The sequence below is a fragment of the Mustela lutreola genome, chromosome 15, assembly GCF_030435805.1.
Source record: "Mustela lutreola isolate mMusLut2 chromosome 15, mMusLut2.pri, whole genome shotgun sequence".
Classification (NCBI taxonomy): Eukaryota; Metazoa; Chordata; class Mammalia; order Carnivora; family Mustelidae; genus Mustela; species Mustela lutreola.
Genome location: NC_081304.1, coordinates 24,822,733 through 24,835,327, shown reverse-complemented (window position 1 = coordinate 24,835,327; position 12,595 = coordinate 24,822,733).

Sequence of the window (12,595 nt, the reverse complement as noted above, 5' to 3'; positions counted from 1 at the left end):
TAAGGGAATTAGACCAACGGTGCCCTTTGGACTGTGTTAAGCCTCCCTACCAGGTGCTGAGACAGCAAAGCCCAGGTTCTGCGCACCTCCCCCCAGCCTGAGACCCCCTCAAGGTTCTGGGCAGCTGCTCCAAGACATCTGGAAAGGGCTTGGCAAGAGGTGCGGGAACAGCTCCTTCCTGGGCACCGGTGGGGGCTTCGGTGGGCGAATAGGTGGCAGCCCGGGCCTGGGAGGGGGCTGTGGTTTTGCAGAACCATGTCTCTGGGCGGAGGCTGCCCACAGACTCCTCTAACAGGAAGGCTGAGCCAGGCCAGCTGCAGCCAGGAAGTTAATCCTTAATGTGCCTCTAGCCTCGCCGCTGTGCAGATTCACCACTTAAACACTCCGGGCCAGTGGCAATGAGCCACAGAGCCCACACTTCTCAGGGCGGGGTTTGGTACCTAGCTGAGTACTGGGGATGCTGGACCTGGGACAGGGGTGCCTGGCTGCCTGAGTGGCTTTGTCTAGCAGAGTGGCTGTGCATGAGGCTCGGGCTGGCCCCGCCCTCCATGAGGGACTCCCCCACCAGCTGGGTCTCCCACCCCCACCTCCGTGCCCATCCAAAGCCTCCGGTAGGAACTTCAACAAAGAAATGTGTTTTTATGGCTTGGGAAGTTGAGCACGACTGTGCTTTCTGACACATCTGGTTGCAGCTGTGTGGTGGTTAGACTACAAGAAGAACTTCTTCCCGTGCATTGAGTGGAAAACCACAGGGAGCATCCTTTAGGGAAGTGAAAGATTCCTTGCTGAAGAAGTTTCTGGAAGGGAAGTTTACCTTAGGAGAAGTGGAGGAAGCATGGTAAGGGGATGGGCAAGCAGGTGGTGCTTCTAAGTTATCTTAGCTCAGGCTGTTGTCACAAAATACCACAGATGTGGTGGCTTAAAGCAACAGTGGTCTCATAGTTCTGGAGGCTAGAAGTCCAAGAGCAAGGTTCGGCCATTTCAGTTTCTGGTGAGAGCTCTCTTCCTGGCTTGCAGATGGCCTTTCCTTCCCTGTGTGCGTGCAAGGGGGGCATATAGGGGACAAGATATCTGGTGGCTCTTTTTACAAGGGCACTAATCCTATGGGATCGGGATGCCACCCTTATGACTCATTTAACCTTGATTCCCTCCTTATAGGCTAAGTATAGATATCTCCAGGTACAGTCACATTAGGGATTAGGGCTTCAACAAATGAATGGGGGGCCACCCCTCAGGCTATAGCACAAGGTGGGGACTGTTTCTCTTTTTTCCCCACATTGCACCCTCATTTTTGAAGATGCAAGAGCTCGGATTTCCGCTTTCGCCTCGACAAGCCAACCGTCTCCCTCCCATCTGCTCTGTCTTCCATGCTCTGTCTCCTCACCCTTACTCCTTCCTTTCCCAGCCTCCTCTTCTCCAGCTCTCTGCAGCCCGGGCCTGCGGCAGGGCCACAGAGAGGCCTGCTCCCTCAATAGCCTGAATTCAGCCCCCAGCCCAGGCTATATTTAGCTCTGTGCCTCAAACACTGGACAAAGCCACTTTCCAAGGGGCTGGTGGGGATGGAGTTGAGAGGGGGCTGCCCTTCCTGCCCCTTCCCCTTCCTGAAATGGATACCCCTCAGTTGCCCTTCTGGGGTTACTAGGAATGCTGTTCATGGGGCCATGGGCTAGGACTTTGTGTGGTTTGCATGCTATTTCTAGATTATCTGCTGGGAAAGGACTCTGAATTCCCTACCCCAGCCTGAATGGGCACATTCTGGAGCAGTTTTTCCTTCAGGTTCTTACTGTGCATCACGATCAGTTAGGGGGTTTTAAAACCATAGATGCTCAGGCTCTATCCCTAAAAATCCTGATTTAATTGGTCTGAAGTGAGGTCCTGGTATACCTTTTTTTTTTTTTTTTTTTAATAATCTCCCCAGGTGACTATAATGTGGATGGTGGACCACTGTTCTAGATCCTTGCCACTCAAAGTGTGGTCCCCGGGTCAGCGGCATCAGCATTTAGGTGATCAGCATCACAGGGAAGGGGGAATTTCATTAGAAATGAAAATTCTCGGGCCCCGTTCCAGCCTGCTGAATCAGAATCTGCATTTTAGCAAGAAGCCCTGGGAATTCCAATGCAGGATGAAGTTGGAGAATCACTATTCTAGAATCTTCCACAGTAGCCAGCAGGACTCCAGGCCTGTATTTCCCAGTTGTTTGAGTAGCAAAAGATTCTATCAGGCTACAGAAGCAAGAGGTGCTCACCATCCCTGTCTCTGCTTTATTCTCAGGAGAGGATTCTGGGCTCTTGAGATCCATTCCCTGTGGAGGGATGACCTCTCTCCTTCACTCCCCTACATGTCCTCACCCTCATATATGCACACACTCACATCCCAGGTCACAGTCCCTACCCCCAAGGTAATCAGGATCTCCACTACCCACAGGCCATGCACAGAGGGGTTCAGGAATGTGCATCGAGTCTTATGGCTAAATTCTCTTCCTAACAGGAGCAACTTTTGGTGCTCAGCTCTCATTTCCACCAAAGAGCTATCTACTCGCTCCTTCAGCATGAACAACAGTCTCCCCTATTTGTCCTGTAAGAAGTCCCCAGGGTCCCCAATCATCAAAAATTCTTTCTCCTGTCAAACCTAAATTCTTAGGATCTGCTTCACGGAGAATGTCTTATATATAATTCAGTCCTTGCCTTTCCCCCTGTCTTGGAGTCCTTGGAGGACCTTGGAGTCCTTGGAGGACCATCAAGGCCCAGCAGTATCTCAGAGGTGCTGGCCCTGTATATAGCCTCACCTCCTGCTGCTATCCCTACCCCACACCCAACACTAGAGCCAGACCCAGTACCTCCCGGCTGCAAAACACACACTTCCCCGTGATGTTGTTTCCTCTGCACTAAAGCACTTCACATTTGCTGTTCCCTAGCTGGGATGGCTTTTATCTCTTCCTTGCCTAGCTCCCTGGCAGGCCCCTATTTGTCCTTCAAGTCCCAAATGAGGTGACCTCCTCCAGGAAGCCTTCCTTAAACATCCAGGCGCCGTAAATGTGTCCAAAGCTGTTTGCATGGGCCCCTCTCCCAGATCCTCTTACACTGCCTGTCCGTGTCTGCTTCTCCTACTAGTCAGTTTCAGGAAGAGGCAGCCATTGATCTTTGGGACTTTGGCACCTTAGCCGAGCCCCTGGCAGGGAGGAGAAGTAATAGCAATAGCTAACATTTACTGAATGTCCCTTCTGTACTAAGCACCAACCAAGCCACTTCCTGTGTCATATATCCTATGGTATTTATAACAACCTTGCCTTTATCATCACTGCTTTTGTTTGTTTTAATGTGCCAGGCACACTGCTAAGTAGTTTTTTTCATGTGTATGATGGTTAATTTTATGTGCCAACTTGACTGGGCCCAACACTCAGAATATTCAACCAAACATTACTCTGGATGTATTGTAGAAGGCATTTTTTTTTAGATGAGATTTAACATTTAAATCCATAGGCTTTCGGTAGAGCAGATTATCTTCCATAATGTGGATGGGCCTCATCTAATCAGTTGAAGACATTGAAAGAACAAAGACCAACCTCCCCTGAGCAAAAAGGACTTCTATCAGCAAACAGCCTTTGGACTTGAATGGCAAGTCCTCCCTGGGTTTCCCTCCAGCCTGTCAGCTTACCCTGCAGATTTTAGATTTACCAGTTCCTTTTTTTTTTTTTTAAAGACTTTATTTATTTATTTGACAGACAGAGATCACAAGCAAGCAGAGAAAAAGAGGAGGAAGCAGGCTTCCCGCTGAGCAGAGAGCCCGATGTGGGGCTCGATCCCAGAACCCTGGGATAATGACCTGAGCCGAAGGCAGAGGCTTTAACCCACTGAGCCACCCAGGCACCCCAATTTACCAGTTCCTTGACACAAATCTCAATCTCCTTCTCTGCCACATGCACACACACATAGACACACACATAGTTCTGTCTCTCTGGAGAACCCTGACTAGCTCAATGTGTCTGGTATTACTCCTACAACTCTGTAAGGTAAATACTATTGATATTCTAGATTTACTCAGAGACTACTTAAAACTCAAGGTCACAAAGTTTCAATTTAGGTCTGTCTATTACCAAAGCCTAAATTTTGGCTGCTATACTATGTTGCAAAGTAATCAAGTATGTATATGAATATATATGTGCATAAGTATGTGTGTTCGTATGTATTTGAGTGTGCGTATGTGTGCACGTGTGTGTGTGTGTGTTGTGAGGGTGTTTTATTAATGCAGAGTCCAAGGCTCAGAGATGTGAAGCAACTTGCTCAAGATCACACAATGAATCATGGCAGGGATTTGAACTCAGCCTGTCAGGCTCCAGAGCTCACATTCTTTTCCACGGTACTCTACTGAGGTCATTCTATGGATGATGGAATTAATGAATGAACAGCTTAATCACTCCTAGGCAGGAATTTCCTACAGTTACATCCTCATCACACATTCTTCTTTTTCGGTATCAATCCCATCTTTCTGTCCTCCTCATTACCTTCATTAGCAAGAATCCTTTGTGGGAGCCACATCGCCATGGGCCCTGATGCAGTTGGCCTGTCGTAGAGATTAGGACATCATTCCCTGGCTTCTGCTTTAGACGAATAAATCTCAGGGGGCAAACTGCCTGGGTCCAGATCCCAGTTCTGCCCCTTCCTATCTGTAGGACCCTGGGCAAGTTGCTTCATCTCCCTAAGCTTCGGTTTTATATACTGGAGATAATCCCTCCACCTATCTCCTGGGACCATCAGAGGATTAAATGAGAAAATGCGCAGAAGTTCTGGTGCATTGTATTGGCTGGGGAAACGTTAGCTAGCGAGCTGGGGCCCCAGGGGAGATGGTGCTGTTGGGGTTTCTGGCTTAGACTTCTCTTCTCCCTGCCCAAGGGTAAGGAACGTGGCTATCTGCACCCTGACCTTGATGAGGGGGGAGGGTTTTCAAACGTTATGGAATTCCTTTGCTAAAACACAGCGGAGCCAAGGGAAGCCAACCCCTTGATTATTCCGAAAGACCAGAGGGAGAGAGGAGAAGTTTGACAATGATGGAAGTGATGTCCAAGAGATGGTCCAGAGGCTGAGGATTGAGAAAGCAGGGGAGGAGGCCAGGATGCCTGGATGGCTGCCTGGCCCATGTTCACCTCCCTGCCACACCCCTGTGGGTGCTCTCTTCTAACCTGGAGGTGACCCCTGCCGCACACCAGCCTCCTGTCTTCCTCCTTGGCCCTGGGACAGATCCTTGTTGGCACCATTCCCTGGTGGGCACCAAGAGGACAGAGAGCAGGAAGAGGGGACCTTTGTCCAAGCCCCCAGCAACAACCACTCCTCGGGTCAGGGCCAGGCCGAGGGGCCAGCGCACAGCCTCCTCCCTTCGTCCTTCCCTGCCCCTTGAGGAATGTGTCCTCTGAGGCTCAACCAGCCTGGCGGTCAGCTTCAGTTCACAGAGGGGGCTGTGTCCTGCCACCCATCCCCTCTGAGGCCCCCATTGTCAGGCCGGGAGGGTTGGGAGCAGGCTGGGGCCATGTCTCAAAGGCCTAATGTTCTCAGAGGTGGGAAGGCCGAGGGGGGGTCTCCCGGAAGGACTAATGCATGGGACACCTGGCTCTTCTCTGCCTCTCTGCCCAGAGCTTGGGCTGGCCGGAAAGAAGGCTTTCCAGGAAGTGGGACAGATATTAGGACAACCTCTGCCCTTGTCTGCCTTGTGCCAAGCTGTTCCCTAGGCCTGGCATAGAGGCTAGAGAGAATTTTTTTTTTTTAATGCCAAAACAAACAAACGGTAAAAATAATGCAAGTTCATGTCAGGAAGTCCTACTGAGAGTCGGGCAGCATACCAGGGGTGTCGAAACCATCATAGCCCCTGGTGAAGGAGATGCGATCGTGATCGTCACCCCTATATCGCAGGTGGGGAGATGAGGCGAGGCACAGAGAGGTTAGGAAAGCCATCAGGGGTCACACAGGCAGTAAGGGGCGGAGCCAGCCGGACCCAGGCAACTTAGTTGCAGAGCCCATGTCCACCACAACTCTGAGAGCCAGGAAGGGAAGAACGCTTCTGGGGAAGACTAAGAAGGATGAGACCCATCCACCCCCCTCAGCAGTTCCCAAGGCACCTCCAAGGCCCCCACAACCTCTCCCCATCACGGCAGAGGACACTGTTCTGGATCTTTCCCCAGGATCATGCTTTCAGTGTGGTCTCCAATCCATGGTTTTTAGGTTGCTTTGGTCTGGGGCCCACTTAGGGGCCAAGGACCATGGGCTCATATGCCTTTACTGCAGCTCCTCGGGCTTCTACCAAAGCCCCTTCAGGCTGGGTGGAAAGCACTAGTGCATTTTTTTTCCTCCTGGGGCACGAAGCCAGCACTGCTGGAGGGAATAAAGGCCTTCAAGGAGAGCACAAGATGTCACTGATGGTTTCAATAAAAACGCCAGGACTCACTCATCGAATCACATGTGGTCCTTTCCAAAGCAATATTCCCAGTAGCCCCCCATCATTTTGGGGAGCTCCAGTGTACAGCTAACTCCCTCAGGCCTCTGGCTGTCTTGGACAAAGGAAAAGCTCTTTGTATGAGGGGTGAGCTTGAGTTTGGGGAACCTCCAGGAGCTGCTGGGGGCGAGGGTGGTGATGGAGAGGTGCCTCCCGCATTCAGGCGGGCCAGTGTCATTCAGCACACAGCCCTTACTTAGCTGGGCACTTACTTAGCTGGGGCATGGTGCCAGGCTGGGGTGGTGGAGGAGGTGGCCCCAAGAGGACCCAGGAGTCCGGGACTCCCACTATGCAATGGGAAGGGAAAGATCCAGAGCAAAGTGAACAACAGGTATGGGGCCTCGTACAGGGCAGGACTGCCCCATCTAGGGGACTCTGGGGGTTGGGGGGGGCAGAGTAGAGAAGTGCTACCATGAGGTTCAAGATCAAGGACAACCGACAGATTATTTCCAATGTGTGGAGAAGGCTTACAAAATCCAGGGTGACCTCCTAGAAGCAGCAGGCTTTGCCTTGGGTTTAAAAGGCTGAGCGGGACATGGACAGTGTTGAACGGGAAAAGGATTCCAGGTGGAAGAGGCAAGCTGGTCGGTGCTATTTTGATTCAGATACGTGAATCAATAAAGCAGACCTTAGCCCAGAGTAGCTGTCACACAACGGTGGAAGCTACTCTCGAGCCAACTTGAAAGTTCTGGCTGAGCAGTAGGGCCTCAGTCCGCATCCAGCCTGGGCCGTTCGCTAGCTGCAGGGCCCGGGGCAAGTGGCTTCATCTCTTCAAGTCACAATTTCGTCATCCCCAAAATGAAGACAGTCGTAGTGACTTTCTCCTGGAATTATCGGAGCATGAAATAAGGTAAACTGAGAAATGGGCACTTGGCAACCGGCCCGTGATCAGGGCCCAGTTGGTGCCGGTTTTCATGACAATGCTATCTCCTTAAGACCATCTCCTTAAGAGGCTCCAAAAATGATTGGAAGGGTTAAGTCTCAAAAAGAAGTCCTCAAGGGATTGCGAGTCATGGGAAACATCTGAGATGCATCTCACCCTGCTCCCCAACAGGGCTACCGAGGAAGATGACCCTTTGTGGGTCAACGTAGCCCAGGGTCCCCATCGATGACTCCTGCTTCTAATCCATCCAAAAGTCATCCCCAAATAACTCTCTACTCCTCCCCCTCTTCTCTACTCCAGCATCAAAGCCGTGGTGCCCTCCCCGTTCCAGTCTCTCCTCTCAGCAAACCTTGTTGACCTCTCAGAGCAGATCAGTTCATGCCTCTCTTCAGCTCAAAAGCCTTCCATGGCTCCCATTGCCCAGAGCGGAAAACCCAACTCCATAGCCTGGCACCCAAATCCAGTCCTCCACCATCCAACCCCCACCCGCCTCTCCAGACTCCTCTTCCCCATGCCAGACCCTCCGGTCACACTAGGTCAACCACCTCTAGGTCCTCGAACAGCCTTTGTGCAGCTCTGGCTTGGAGCCTTCTTTTACAGGCAGCCCCCTGTCTCCCTCCACCTGGAACATCTTCTCTCCCTTCTCTGATGGTTAAATCCTAGGTATGCCCCAGGTCCCAGTTCTGCTACTCTCCCAGAGCCTGAAGCCCTCCCAGACTCCATTCCAGAGCAGAGACATGGCTTGCTCAGAGCTGTCTGCTTCTATAACTGAGTTATAGAGTGTGGACTATGGATGCAAAGCTGGAGGACTGTTGGGGAGCACTCCGGGGCAGCCACCTGGAGGACTGCTGGGGAGCACTCTGGGGCAGAGATTGCTGCCGGGAGAGGCTGTACCCTGCAGCCAGTTCCCCACCCCGGAGTAGAGCAGGGTGTGGCTACCGAAACCGCTCCCCGCCCCCCGCCAGGCTGGCAGGGATGCCAGCAACCCGGATAGAGCCCAGGCGGTGGTGTTGGCACAGCTCTGCTGCCGGAGATGAGGGTGAGACAAACAGCAATTAGCCAAGCACAGGCTGGGCTCTCAAGGCTAATTACCAATTAGATGGGGCTGGGCGATTAGCGACATGAAAGAGACAGTCAGCAAATAGTCGCTGGCGTGGCAGAGCGGAAGGGGGTGGAGGGTGGCTCTGTCCCCGCCAACAGGCCTGGGATCCTAGTGGTTAGTGCAGTCCTGGTATGGGGAGGGGGCTCCAAGAGACAGAGGGGCTGAGCCCCCTGGGCACACTGGGGCAGATCTGCCTTCTTCTTTTGGATTCCCAGGATCCTCCTCTGGGTGGGGCTCACAGCATGGGGTCCTTGCTTGTGTCAGGGTGATGGGTGATGGGTCCCCTGACACCCTTGCCTGGATGAGCCCAGGAGGACCTCAGAGCAGTTAGGTGCCAGACACCCAGTGGGATGCATTTGTGTCTGGAGCTTTGCCTGGCACCGAGTGGGGGCTGAAGGAGGGAGGGGGTGCGCAGATCGCTTCCTCCCTCCCATATCTCGGCTGCACATTCTTCCCTCTCAGCCTCCATTCCCCCTACACCCCCATCCCATCCCCTGCTCAGTTTTTCTTCTTTCTTTCCTTCCCCTCCCTCTCATCTCCTCGGTCTCTGGTGCTCTCCTCTGGGGCTTTCTGTCTTTTTCTCTGGTTTTCTTTGCATCTCGCTCTTTCCTCCCTCCCTGAACTCCACACTCCGTGATCCCTGCCTCACTTCTGCCCCCGCAGGAAGAGCTGAGATCCAGAGTCCAGGGACTTCCTGAGCACCAAGGCCTGGCCACTCTGGAGTGAGCCATTCCTGTGTGGGAGAAGGTAGGGGTGGGGGATGGGCCCCTCACTTCAGGAGGCTTTCAGGGGAAAGGAATATTTGTGAACGATCCAGCAGGTGAATCATAAAACCCCACAACATCCAGATCCAGGGCCCAAATCAAGTTCAACCCAAATCAATTAAAGCGAGGATTTGGTTCCTAGACTACCCCCGGTCATTCACGTCTCTCTAGTCTCTGGTCGGCTTGAAGCAGATGATCTGGCCTGCTGAAATGCTGGTGACTGAATCTTCCCAATGTACAAAAGCACAGATGAGCCTTCCCAGCCTGGGTCCTCATGGTGGTGGTGGTGGTGGTGGGTGCTCTGTGTGTGTGTGTGTGTGCGCGCGCGCGTGTGTATGTGTGTGTGTGTGTGTGGTTGGGGGCGTTGGGCACAGGCAGACCAGTGTAACATGTCTTGGCACCATCTATAGGGTCCATATTGTAGACAAGACCCTCTGGGGCCTGCAGAGATGAGAAGGAAAGAATGCTGCTCTCCCAGAGAGGGGTCTCAGAGTTGGGGTTGGCAGAGGGGAGGAATTCAGTGAGGAAAGAGACTTCAGGGAGACCCAGTGGTTCCATAAGGTGAGGCGCTCAGTGAGGGGAGAGAATCTCAGTAGGGCAGGGCGTTCTGGAAGAAAGTGAGGACCCAGATCTAGAAACACGTTTAGGAACGCAAACCTGGCCAAAAGACCTGGTTTGCCAGCCTCTGTTTACCTTGGCAGCCCCCACCACAAACACAGCAGGCACAGGAGATCAGAGCGCCCTGGGCTCTCATCCCCTGTGTGGGCGGGGCTCCAGGGGCTGCCCCTGCCCCCAGGGACAGGTGCCACCACCCTGCTTCCCCTTGCTGGCGCTATGTCCGGAGCACCGGAAGGTGGGGAGATTCTGCCTCACTAGCTCTGGGGAGGAAAGAGTGGAACACCTGCCAGCAGGAATGCGGAAGGGCCAGGAGCTGTCATCAGTTTGGGGCTGTCCCCAGGGCAGGTGTGTGATGCGCACTCACGTGCCTGGGAGTGGATGGGCCTCTGTGAGGATGCCCATGTCTGTCTGGGCTTCTGGCTCAGGCTGGGTAGCTGTGCCAAGCCCTTTCCCCAACAAGCAGCCGGGCGATTTTTCCTGTCTCCCTCCTGCTGTGGTCAGAAAGCCCGGGACCAGCCCAGTGGTCAACCGACCATCATTGGGCTCTGAACTCACCCCTCAGCTATGCCCCCAGGACAATGGGGTTCTTTCTGCACAAGATGGGCACGAGGGACCCTGTCATCGACTTGTGACCTGAGAAACAGAACTGCCCTAGGGTACACCCCCAGTCTTGATCACACTTGTGGACACTGCCTGGCCTAGAGCCAGAGTAGACCAAAGAGAAAGAGAGGTTCTCCTTCCCGCCTGCCTCAGGAAGGCTTCCTGGGGGAGGGGGCCAGTGCTCTCCCCAAGCTCCCTGATATTCCCTGGTTCTAATGTTCTGGTTGGCCTGCACGCACGGGGCTCCCCTCAGTGCAAGCAGGAGCCGGAATGGGCACGTTACCTGTCTCCTGGAGTGCCAACGCTCCCGTGCCTGCAGGCCGACCCCAAGTAGAAAGGTGGGAAATTCAGCTAGAGGAAAAATCAGAGCCAGATCTGTTGGAAGACAGAGCGCCCTGCCCTGCCCTCAGAGAACTGAGCTGGAGAGAAGGAGATGTGTCCACAGTCTCCCTGGGAGCCGTAATGTAATCAGAGACTCAATCCTAGTTCCCTTCCTAGCTAAATCTCCCCCCAACTCTGAGAGCACCCCCCTCACTGAAGGAAGGGTCAGTCTGGCTGGGGGGGAATTTGTCCACTCGGGGTTCATGCCTTCTCACCCCCCCCCCCAAGAACAGAGACCAACGCAACCCGGTGAATAGGCTTTGAGGAGGAGGAACAGATGAGGAAAGGGCCCACCCCTCAAAGAGAAGACTGGGAGGGCTTCCTGGAGCAGGGGAGGGTGGGGCTGGGCCGGGACCTGCGGCAGGGACTCTCTGGGCCTGGGGACATAACCTAGTAAGGGCTCAAAAGAGGGTGAGGGTATAGGAAAGAGCTTCCCGAATGGTCTCCTTCCCGTTTATCTGGAGCCCCTCAAAACCTGGCCCAGAGAAGCTGTCTCTGCCCCCAGGTAACATAGCTCAAGAGAAGAAAGGGCACAAGACTTTAGCCCAGGTTTCTGACTCCACACCAAAGCCTTTCCCCTCCTCTTCCCCCTTCCCTTGCAGCCCACACCCCCCAGGCAGCCCGGAGAGATCAGTGGGGGGCAGGAAGCTCTGCGCCCTCGGCCTGGACAGCTGTTCTACGCAGCTGCTGGGGGCTCTGGGGGCTGCGGCGGATTTGATTTGATTCAGGCCCCAAAATAGCCGTCCTAGCAGGAAGCAGCCCCCCTTCCAAAACCCCTCCAGGACTCTGCATCCGGGGGCTGAGTTGACACCTTAGAGGTTCTGTCCCCTCCTCCTCCCCTGCACTCACCCCCTTGTCTCCATTTAACCCCCATAGCTCACAACCATTGTCCTTCCGCTTCTCCTCCTCCAGGAAGCCCGCCCTGGTCTCCCCTTCCCCCCACTGGGTCTGTTGCAGTCCTTTGCCCACACACGATCCTGCCCCTCCCCCACTAGAGCCCCGCTCTTGGGGAGAGCGGGTCGCTGGGAAGGGTTGGGGGGCAGTCTAGGGCTAGGGGCCCGTGGCCAGGCACGGGCGGGCTGCGGAGGGCACACAAAGACGAGGGCTGCTCTGGCCTTTGATGAGTAATCGCTGTTCCCTGGAGCCACGATTCCACTCCGCCGCCTAGACCCCCGCCCCCGCCCCCCTCCAACTCCTCAAATAAGACTCGTTTTTGTTCAGAGGACACAATGCGAGAAAATGTCACCCAGGGGGCGTGCCCTCTGGCCCCAGCCCTGACAACCGGAGCTCTTAATCACCCGGCCTCCTTCCTCCCCAGCTTCCCTCTCCAGCAGCTGGCTGAGCTGGGGGAGGAGGGGAAATTAAGGGTAGGGGACGCTACCACCTCCTGGGTCCCAGATTTCTTCCAGCCTGAAAGTCTAAGGCCTTCATGTTTCTCCCACTCTGGGGTTCAGCCTCCCCCTCACAAGGGCTCTGTTCTCAGCTCTTCTCTCTCCATCAAAACCTGCCAAGTTCCCTGGAGCTTTCTAGAGAAAGCTCTAGAAGGGAGCTGCCCCAGGGAACTAGGCCAACACTTGGATAAGTACAACAAAGCAAGTTAAGGGTATGGAAGCAAGTGATGGTAGGGAGAGGGCCAGAAGTTATCTCTCCAGCAAGGCCCCCAGCAAAGCAAGAGCCTTCTGTGCAAAGGACCTGTGGCCTGTGGTCATGTTTGAGTGGTTTGGAGGGACAAACCCTCCCTCTCCATGATGCCCGGAAGCATCCCTC